Here is an 11,027-nt window from a genome sequence, read left to right on the forward strand (position 1 = left end):
TGTTATCTAATGTTGTTGTGAAATGTTACACCATTAATTAAATATATGGATGATTAAATAATGAAAATATGTGAAATATGATGATATAACAAATTAATCCAAACATCATATACAAATGCACTAAATAAAATTTAATTTATATGAATATTTTTATAAGATATATGTCGTTTTTTCAATGAATAATGAATTTAAAAAATCATAATAATTGCACTATCACAGGTTGAGGTTTCTAAAAAAGAGAAAATATCATACAAAATATTGGTGCGTTTATGACATAGACATGCACCAATGCATTATTTTATCCAAAAGCACCATTATGGCAATATTTTTGTATGGTCGGTGACTTTTCTAAAAATGATAGCACTGAAGAGTTATATTATTCAAGCATTGGTATTGTTTGCATTTAATGCCCTGGTGTATTGTAATTCTTAAAGCACCAGTGCTTTCATATAACTAATGCCTCGGTGCTACAAATATTATTTCTAGCACCGGTGCATTATTCAAATCAATAACATCAGTTATTTTATATTAGTAGCGCATCGATGCTTTTATACAACTCATACACATCGGACTTGCGAGTTTAAATAAAAGCACTAGGTCTACAATATTTGTTTGCCTACCTTGGTGTCATTCTTGAAAAGAACAACATGGGGCATTTTTTTAGTATATACACACCAGGGTGGTATATATTTCATGCACCGGTGTTCCTTGCATTCAATGTCTCGATGCTTTTAGTTATGTATATAGCCCCGATGATTTTATATATTTAGCACGTCGGTGTTATTTTTCCATGAAGTGCATTGCTAAGAAAACATCTGCTAAAACCTATGGATGCCCATATTTTTTTAATTGTGATGAAGTTCCATTATAATATTTGCTAAAACATCTGCTATTGCAAACATATGTGGTAGTGGAGGTTTTTTTAACAAGTTTTGCTAATTTTATAACACCAAAAATTGTCATTATAACCTCCACTACAAGGTATTTTTCTTGTAATGATTGATAAACAATAAGTGGCATGGTTTCCTAGTTAGCATACACATCAACATGCTAACATTAGCAAGATAATGCAGTACCACTAGGGGTTGTTGTGTGGTAGTGAAAAATGGTGATTTTGGGTTGGTGAAAATTATAAAACATGGTGACACATGGCACCCTCATGGGATGCCACATGGCATGATGATGTTAATATGATGCCATCAAGGAAACAACTAGTGACACTCGAGTTCTGGTTGTATGGTCATGAAGCTCTAGATATGCATTGTATTTGGTCATATGGAATGATCACATGGAACCATGGCATAAACTTTAACAAGTATTGGATCACATTATGTTGGTTGACAATTATGAATACATGTTTCATGGGTGCTTAGGGTCGGCCCCTTAAGGCCTAAGACCACAAACCAAATCTATATATGAACTATACTTAGCTTCAAAGAAAATCCATTTAAATAATGAGTGTGATATCCAACAAGCTCTGTGGATGGAATATGGGGTGTTCTAAGGTTATGTGTGAAAGGGTTTGTATTAGTTTTGGTTTCCAATGGAGTTTTCATTGACCACCAATTTTATTATCTTGGTTTCTCATGAGGGAAGTTTGGATGTCTCTTTATGATAATCTGGTTTAGTTTCAAGATTGCGAACTCACTATATTGTTATGGATCTACCATAGACCTTCCATAGTTATGGCATGTCTAGTAAACATGTTTGAGATAATTCATAATAGTTGATTATAATGATACAGTTGGCATATTTATTACTATAACCATGCTTGGATAGAGTTGGCCTTCCAATGAAGCCACATAAGTGATGACCCCCTTTTGACGGGTGATATAGACCATTGAATTTGCATGGCCACGAAAGTGGCTCATTCACAGGAGTTGATTGGTGACATGTTGAAAGAGCATGATGATAGACCATAGGGGTAGTCCACATCCTTAGATCGTTTGGAGCTACAACAGGCAAAGTAAAATGAAGGTGAATGGGTGACATTATAGACCACATAGTGTAGCTTAGTTCGTAAGTGGTATGTAGTATAGATCTGAGGTCATGGATTCGATATCTGACAATTGACAGGTCAGGTTATATAGTTTTTATATATTTCCATTTTGTCAAATATTAAAGAAACTACTGGTGATAGGCATTGAAATCTGGAAAGGCACCCGGAAAAGGGGTTTTTGTAGAATACTTATCCTAATATAAAGTTTTATTTAATTATTTTGAGTTTTTGGAGTCAATGTTGGTCCGAATTTGGTTTTGAAAGAAGTTAGATGATTAGGAAATAGAGATAGATGTAACCAAATGTATGTCATGTGTTTTTTATGTTTATTTTGTGACCATAATCTCTTTTATTTGATTTGAAGGTCTATGAGCATGTTGAATGTGTTTAGGATACAAGAGGGAAATAAGTTCCAAAAATGGGTTTGAATCACTAGATTGAAGATCTGGTTGAAATTGAATATGGGTAAGAGTATGGTAGCCCACAAGAGTGATTGATATGACCTTTTGGGTGTAGGTTTCATAACAATAAAATGGTTACAATTTGTGTGGTAGTGAAGACATTACATATTGTGTGGAAGTTTAATTACAAAGATTCTAGTTTCAGCTTGTAACAATCCTTTTGATAGCATATTCAGTGATATATGATGACAGTGGATCCAATTTAAAAATGAGATGAAATAAAGGTACACAAGGAAGTGGAAGAAGGAGGAAGATACTTCCACTGAGGTTGGAGCCTCAATTAGGTCTAGGCCTAGAGTAGGTTGGAGCCTACTCATTCTTGAGGTGGGAGCATCAATTAAGTTCTATCCTACAATGAGTAGTTTCTTTCACTTTCGAGGTTGGTGCCTCAATTAGTTTGTAGCTTTCATTTCCTAGGCGTGGTTTCCTTTAGTAGGCCGGAGGCTGCAAAATTCATGTCATGAATTGAAGATTAAGAAGAAGAATATTGGTGGTTTTTTCCCATATGGGTTTCCACCTAGAAATGTATGTCTCCTTGTGATGTGATGGCTTCTTGTGTTGTTGATAACTTTTTGATATGTTACTAATATGATGTTGCATTGATACAATTGATGATATAATGTGTATGGTTCATTTATATATGGACGTGTGATTAGGAAATGTTGTAAAATTTTAAAATTGATCTCACATGACCACCAATTTTATTATCTTGGATTCTCATGAGGGAATTTTAGCTGTCTCTTTATGATAATCTAGTTTAGTTTCAAGATTGCAAACTCACTATATTGTTACGGCTTGGCCATAGACTTTCCATAGTTATGACATGATTGGTAAACATGTTTGAGATCATTCATAATAGTTGATTATAATGATACAGTTGGCATATGTATTACTATAACCACATTTGGATAGAGTTGGCCTTCGAATGAAGCCACATAAGTGATGACCCCCTTTTGACGGGTGATATAGACCATTGCATTTGCATGGCCACAAAAGTGGCTCATTGGCAGGAGTTGATTGGTGACATGTCGAACAGGAATGAGGATAGACCACAGGGGTAGTTCACATCCTTAGCTCGTTTGGAGCTACAACGGGCAAAGTAAAATGACCATGAATGGGTGACATTACAGACCACACAGTGTATCTCAATTTGTAAGTGGTATGTAGTATAGATACGAGGTCATGGATTTGATATCCGACAATTGACAGGTGAGGTTATATAGTTTTTATATATTTCCATTTTGTCAAATATTAAAACAACTTCTGGTGAGAGGAATTGAAATTTGGAAAGGCACCTGGAAAAGGGGTTTCTATAGAATACTTAACCTAATATAAAGCTTTATTTGATTCTTTTGAGTTTATGGAATCAATGTTGGTCCAAATTTGGTTCTGAAAGAAGTTAGATGATTAGGAAATAAAGAAATATGTAACCAAAGGTATGTCATATGTTTTTGACATTTATTTGGTGACCATAATCTATTTGATTTGATTTGAAGGTCTATGAGCATGTTGAATGTGTTTAGGATACAAGAAGGAAATAAGTTCCAAAAATGGGTTTGAATGAATAGATTGAAGATCTGGTTGAAGCAGAATATGGGTAATAGTATGACAACCCGCAAGAGTGATTGATATGACGTTTTGGGTGTAGGTTGAATAGAAATACAATGGTAGAAATTTGTGTGGTAGTGAAGAGATTAGATATAGTGTGGCAGATTGATTACAAAGGTTCTAGTTTTAGTTTGTAATAATTCTTTTGATAACATATTCAATGATATATGATGATAGTGGATCCAATTTAAAAATGAGATAAAATAAAGGTACATGAGGAAGTGGAAGAAGGAGGTGGGTGCTTCCACTAAGGTTGGAGCCTCAATTACGTTTGGGCCTAGAGTATGTTGGAGCCTACTCATTCTTGAGGTTGGAGCTTCAATCAAGTTGTGTCCTACAATGAGAAATTGCTTTCACTTTCGAGGTTGGTGCCTCAATTAGTTTGTAACTTGCATTTCTTGGGGGTGGTTTCCTTTAGTAGGTAAGAGCCTGTAAATTCATGTCATGAATTGAAGATTAATTCCACCTAAAAATGTATGTCTCCTTGCGATGTGATGGCTTCCTATGTTGTTGATAACTTTTTGATATGTTACTAATATGATGTTGCATTGATATAGTTGATGATATAATGTGTATGGTTCATTTATATATGGTCGCATGATTAGGAAACGTTGTAAAATTATAAATTGATCTCACATGACCACCAATTTTATGATCTTGGTTTCTCATGAGGGAAGTTTGGTTATCTCTTTATGATAATCTAGTTCAGTTTCAAGATTACGAACTCACTATATTGTTATGGATCGACCATAGACCTTCCATAGTTATGGCATGATTGGTAAACATGTTTGAGATCATTCATAATAGTTGATAATAATGATATAGTTGGCATATGTATTACTATAACCACGTTTGGACAAAGTTGTCTTTCAAATGAAGCCATATAAGTGATGACCCCCTTTTGACGGGTGATATAGACCATTGAATTTGCATGGCCACGGAAGTGGCTCATTGGCAAGAGTTGATTGGTGAAATGTCGAACAAGCATGAGGATAGGCCACATGGGTAGTCCACATCCATAGCTCATTTGGAACTACAACAAGAAAAGTAAAATTATGGTGAGTGGGTGACATTACAGACCACACAATGTAGCTCAGTTCGTAAGTGGTATGTAGTATAGATCTGAGGTCATGGATTCGATATCCGAAAATTGGTAGGTCAAGTTATATAGTTTTTAAATATTTCCATTTTGTCAAATATTAAAGTAACTGTTGGTGAAATCCGTCAAAATCTGGAAAGGCACCCGAAAAAGGGGTTTCTGTAGAATACTTAACCTAATATAAAGTTTTACTTAATTATTTTTAGTTTTTGGAGTCAATGTTGATTCTGAAAGAAGTTAGACGATTATAAAATAGAGACAAATGGAACCAAAGGCATGTCATGTGTTTTTGACATTTATTTGGTAACCATAATATCTTTTATTTTATTTCAAGGTCTATGAGCATGTTGAATGTTCTTAGGATACAAGAAGGAAATAAGTTCCAAAAATGGGTTTGAATGACTAGATTGAAGATCTGGTTTAAGCAGATAATGGGTAATATTATGTCAACCCACAAGAGTGATTGATATGAACTTTTGGGTGCAGACTGCATAACAATACAATGGTTTCAATTCATGTGGTAGTGAAGAGATTGCATATTGCATGGTAGTTTAATTACAAAGGTTCTAGTTTCAGTTTGTAACAGTCCTTTTGATAGCATATTCAGTGATATATGATGATAATGGATCTAATTTAAAAATGAGATGAAATAAAGGTACACAAGGAAGTGGAAGAAGGAGGTAGGTACTTTCCCTAAGGTTGGAGCCTCAATTAGGTCTGGGCCTAAAGTAGGTTGGAGCCCACTCATTCTTGAGGTTGGAGTGTCAATCAAGTTCTATCCTACAATGAGCAGTTGCTTGCACTTTCGAGGTTGGTGCCTCAATCAGTTTGTAGCTTGGATTTCTTGGGGGTGGTTTCCTTTAGTAGGCCAGAGCTTACAAATTCATGTCATGAATTGAATATGAAGAAGAAGAAGATTGGTTGTTTTTTCCCATATGGTTTTACACCTAAAAATGCATGTCTCCTTGTGATGTGATGGCTTCTTGTATTGTTGATAACTTCTTGATATGTTACTAATATGATGTTGCATGATACAATTGATGATATAATGTGTATGGTTCATTTATATATGGTTGTGTGATTAGGAAAAGTTGTAAGATTGTAAAATTTATCTCACATTGATTCAACCAGCCCCCCCCCCCTCTTAGTGTAACCTTTGGGCCAACAAGTGGTATTAGAGCAGGTGCCTTCATGAACAATTAACTACTGGAAGGTCAAAGATTAAGGAGAAATTTCCATGACTAGAGAAATAGGGAAGCCCCTTATTTTTATGGAATCAATTATGCATTTTGGAAGATAAGAATGGTGACATATTTCATCTCTTTGGGAGCATAAGTTTGGGAAATTATGAAAACGAAATATAAAGTCCCCAATGTTATTCCAATGAATGCAACAGAGAAGAAAGCTATCTTAAGTGACTTGGTAGAGTCATAATTCATCAAATTAATGTCGCACAAGTCATCTCATGTGCTATGGAATAAACTCCAAACCTATTATGAAGGAGATAATAAAGTTAAAGAAGTATGATTGCAAACTCTTAGGGGAAAATTTGAAAACTTGAAGATGGAAGATGATGAGACAATATAGTCAACTCTATTGCAGGTCTTAGTGAAGAAGTCTCATATAGATATTTTGTCTAAAAGGTATTGAGATCACTTCCATTTGGATTCAATCCAAAAGTATCATCCCTTGAGGAACTAGCAGAAGTAGACAAGGTATCTATCATCCTCCACTATATCCTAAGGCTGAGAAAGGAGATCAATGGAGGTAACCTCAAACCACTTAGGGTTCAACAGCTAGCCTTGCTAAACCAAAGAGGGCTCTCTCTATAATGCTCACAGCCAAATATGACTGGAGTGGGAAAAATATATTAAGCTAGGTATATTCGGCTCTAAGGTTTAAATATTTTTGGGTTTTGTTGGATTAGGAGTGAAAATCAGGGAACTAGGTCAAAGGATCAAAGGTTTGAGTTGCAAGAGGTATAGAGGAGCAAGGTAGGTATTCTTTTGTGATAATATTGGGTTTTGTCGATGTAGTGTAGGGTGAAAAAGCAAAGATTCAAAATGAGCATGACAAGAATGAATTCATTTATTAGAAGACTAAGTACACAAAATGATATTCTTAACCAAAACCTTGCTTAATTAAAATAATTTTGCTTAAAACCTCTTAGGGAAATCATTGAAGAAGGAAGATATGGAAAAGAGACTTGTTTATCATTCATATAAAACTATAAAAAGGAGATAACATTATCACAAACTCACAACACAAGAATTCTTGAATAATAGCTGCAACTGTCCTTTGATTTCCTGTAATAAGTGATGAAGTACAAGCTACAAGAGTTCAAATCTCTAATGTCCAACATCTAATACTTCAAAATATGAAGTATTTATACAATGGTTTATAGAAAAATATCTTGAAACATATTTCAAGATTTGTTACAAAAAAATCATAAAAATAGATTAAAACTACTAAAAATATCATTTCGTTGAGTTTCTGGTGCTGTTCTAGGCATTCCAGTGTAACTGAGGCCTTGAATAAACACTTTTGTTAGTCCTGCTAACTGATGAACTGCATTGTTGTTCCATTTTTTTGCATTCTGTTTTGATGGTTGTAGCTGTTGAAAGCACGATGTTCTCTATTCTTTGGCTGCTATTTTTTCTATTAAAAGTGAGCCAGGGGGCTGATTCTTCCTTTGTTGTTTATCCTTATTGCAATTGCATCCAGGACGGGCCTATGTCATATCGTAATCGCAATACAAAGGGATATAATTCCTTATTACATGGTGATTTTCTATTAAACGGATCTGAATAAACCTTTAAATCCATTATAATATATATCGCATTCGGCCGGAGTGTTTACCATAGAATCGAACCCAAAAATTTTCAAAATTGAATTACATATCCCAGTGGGTCTAGAAAGGGGGATTTCACCATATTTCAATCACAACCAAGAGTAGGGCCTTGCGGGGGAGGGATTTTAGAATGGTGTGATTGCCGGGGGCCGAGACTCATAGCCGGGGGATATTGCTGTGGGACTTATTGGCATGGGGTTTATCAACGAGCGGGAGTGATTGCAGGATGGGGATGTAGGATGCGGGATGTAGGACTAACGTGGGATCCAGGACTAACGTGGGATCCGGGACCTATCACAGTCAAGAGCCAAGGGCTGGGACTCATAGCGAGGAGCCGGGATTTAATGCAACGGGATAGGCTGATTGCAACATATCACTGCGGGATTAATGCGGGAGAACTTAATGCGGGACGTGGGACTTAATGCTACGGGATATGCTAGTTGTGGGATTTATCGCCTCGACTGGGACCTATCGCTAGGGCCAAGACTCATAGCTAGGGGCTATTCCAATTGTGGGATCCCACAATCGCAATCGGGAAGGAGTGTGGAGCACTCTTTATTGTTTCATTTAATATATGCCGATTGCAGGCTCTGACCTTTAAAGAGATTTCAATATAATTTAATGGGTGCGGATAGAGTTAATGTATCAAATGGATTTTCAGCTAGAGTTTGGAAATTAATATGGAGTATGAATTTTACCAAGGAAAAATGGGTTAATATGAAGTATGATTTTTTCCAAGGAAAAATGGGTTTTGACTTAGGATTTAGGAATTTTAACAAGAAAAATGGGTTTTGGATGGAATGAGGGGATTTACGAGGGAAGGTTGAGGGAGGTATATGGAGTATGAATGAGGATGTTGAAACATGCCAAAATCTCCTTGAAAATTATTTCCCCCCTGATTAATACTTCCATGATGATGACATAAGATGATGACATGACCCCTATATGACTCATTGATGATATGACCAAGACACTTTTTATTGACAAGGAGTGATGACAAACCATGATGACATTAAACCATGAAATGGAGGGAGCAGTAACGACCTAGAACTGACCAATGATCAAATTTTATTTCAAAATATAACAATTTGACCTAATAACCCTATCAACAAACTTTGAAAGAGCATTTGATCACTAGTGACTGTCAGGACTAATATACACTAATAGTATCCATGGATGAACTTCATGGAAATATCTTCGAATATGAGTTAAGAATCAAGGAAGACAAATTGGGAGTCAAGGAAGTAGCTTTCAAGGAAGAAAAAAAAGAGAAGAGGTAAAAATATGAACAAGACTCTAATTCTGATGAAGAATAAGCCAATCTGTTTTGAAATCTCAAGAGAAGAACTGAAAAATTAAAAGGTAATATTCCTTTCAAATGTTTTAAATGTGGAATAATTGGTCATTATGAATATAAAAGTCCTTATTCTAAGATGAATGAAAGTGATGACAAGTCAAGATTCAAACCCAAGTATCAAAATAAGAAGAAAACATGAAAAACCAATATTTTTACTGAAAAATAATAAAGCGAGAATGAAAGTAATGTAAGTCTATCTAATAAAGAACCTGGAGCAGAAGTGGATCTTAAAGGAGAACTTAAAAGTGCATTAAAGGAAATCGAGATTATCAAGGAAAGAGAGTCAATTGATATAGCATCTTCAAGACAAGAGACTAAATGAAGACAATATTTTTCCTCTCAAAGTTGAACTAGAAGAAGAATAAAGGGTAAATGGCTTTTTTATTCTGAACAACTAAATGAGAAGGAACAAACATGTGAAAGACTAGAAGAGGAAGTTTTCCTCTTAAGAGAATAATTAGAGAAGATTACTTGAAAGTTCAAAAAAGGCATTGAATCCCTAGATCATATTGTTAGTGTGTAGATCTTTGTGCTTATAAAGACATGTCTTTGCTATCAAGAAGGAGAGGAATATAAGAACAATGGTACCCCAAGATCATAAACTGAAATTCATTCCAAGAAGATTGATAAGATATTCATAGCATACACTAACAACTCACTTGAATATCCAAAGTAATAAATACACCAAGACAAGCATGTTCACTCCAATGATACTCAAGGCAATGCAAGGAATTGGAATGAAAGAATTGATCCACAAGTAGAAATAATAAAGGGAATATTTTGAATACGGATCATCACAAATCATCCAATAGAAACATTAGGACAAATGTTGGTAATCAACAAATGATCATGGCTCATGTAAGGGTTGAATAACAAGGACACATAGCTCTTCCAAGAAGTATCTTTAGAATATCAAAGTCTTCTTCCATGGCTAGGTATCAAATTAAGTTCTTAGGTTATTTTTTCTCATGTACAAAGTTTAGAAATAAAGCATAGGATTAAAAAAATATGATATGGTCAAGCATAGAGGATATGATTGGTACCGATATCAAGACATATGGACCAAATCATAAGAATGCCTTATTCAATTTTGCAAGTGTTGAAGCCTAATGTTGAATGTATCATATGTCACAATGAAGGTCATAGAACATGATATTTCAGACTCAAATCTGGATGGTACATCAAAGAAATACTTCCTAAAAATATTGATAGATGGGGAAGAGCTCAAAGAGCCTCTGTCAACTCCCGTTTAATCCCTGTTGTCACACAAAAGTTCTTAAACTCATTTTATACATAGTCACCACCATTATCACTCCTCATAGATTTAACCTTCTTACCAGGCTCTTTCTTGACCAATGCTTTAAATTCACAAAAGTTTGCAAAAGTTTGATCTTTCTTCTGCAAGAAAAAGATCTAGCATTTAAGAGAAAAGTCGTCAACAAATATAACATAACACCAGTGTTTGGCCATGGATGTTGTCAAGAATGGTCCACACACATCTAAATGGACTCACTCTAGAATCTCCTGTGCTCGACTATCTCTGTCATGAAAGGAAGCTTTGGTGATTTTTCCCAAAGTACACCCTTTGCATGTGTCAACTTGCTCTAGTGTACATCTTGGAAGACCAGTAGAAATTTTCTGCATGATTTTCA

Source organism: Pinus tabuliformis, chromosome 6 (assembly GCF_031772625.1).
Source record: "Pinus tabuliformis cultivar Carrire ecotype Pingquan chromosome 6, CPIR1, whole genome shotgun sequence".
Classification (NCBI taxonomy): Eukaryota; Viridiplantae; Streptophyta; class Pinopsida; order Pinales; family Pinaceae; genus Pinus; species Pinus tabuliformis.